Below are 834 nucleotides of genomic sequence, written 5' to 3' on the forward strand. Positions count from 1 at the left end.
ATCAGTTATAATCAATGCTATGTGATTTGTGTATCATTGAAACGTGTATTATAAAAAAAAAATTGTAAATTGTTATTACTCTGGGCTAAAGGCTCCATAAGCCTCAGGTTTAAATAAAGCCTTTGGCCCAGAGTAACAGAAAGGGTTTATGTATTCCTCCTTGTATAAACGGATTATTTAATGCAATACATTATTCTTGTATTGGAGAAGAGGGTTCAATTGCCTTTAAAATCTTGGCATACCTTCATATTAATAACTTGCAACTGATATCCATTTCTAGTAAATCCAGTTATTTGTGGGTGAATCTGTTTCCTTATATCATTTACAGTATGTGCAGAACTAAGACTTGCAGTGGGTTCAGTTGGAAGCCAGCTGAGGATGATGGGGCTTTTAGGATTGCAGCAGATAGGGAGCCATCTGTGTACAAAAGAATGTATAAATGTCATCCACAGAGAGAATGAAATAACACATAGATTTTAATTTATTATGCTGGCTAGATTATATGCAGTGTATACCCATGGCTGTATATGGAATTATGCTGGGCGAACTTTCCAATAAAGTGATTTTAATTACAATGAAATAGTCATATATCCCTCTCATGCGCTAGAATGTCATTTATTGTAATTGTTTGTGCTTTCCTGGGAGCCTTTACCTCTGAGAGAGCATATTTACTTGGGGGTGCTATGCCAGTTTTTAGGCCCATGGCAGCTCCTGTTTATATGTGGGCGCTAGGGGGTTCCATCATTAGCACAAGTGCATCTGTTAAAACGTCTCTAGCTGAGCTCCAACTCATTAACAATGTACAAAGTGCAAAAAAATTTTTTTAAATATTGG

General features: G+C 36.3%; 1 protein-coding gene across 1 annotated transcript in view; it reads left to right on the forward strand.

Annotated features, from left to right (window-relative positions):
- The window catches only part of cmya5.L (cardiomyopathy associated 5 L homeolog), a 50,148-nt gene extending 49,568 nt beyond the window's left edge, over positions 1–580 (forward strand). The window contains exon 14 of the mRNA XM_018265518.2: positions 1–580. This exon is cut by the window's left edge and continues 2,238 nt beyond it. The gene's annotated coding sequence lies outside the window, so the exon portion shown is untranslated.
- Positions 581–834: the final 254 nt, after the last annotated feature.

This window comes from Xenopus laevis, chromosome 1L (genome assembly GCF_017654675.1).
Source record: "Xenopus laevis strain J_2021 chromosome 1L, Xenopus_laevis_v10.1, whole genome shotgun sequence".
NCBI lineage: Eukaryota > Metazoa > Chordata > Amphibia > Anura > Pipidae > Xenopus > Xenopus laevis.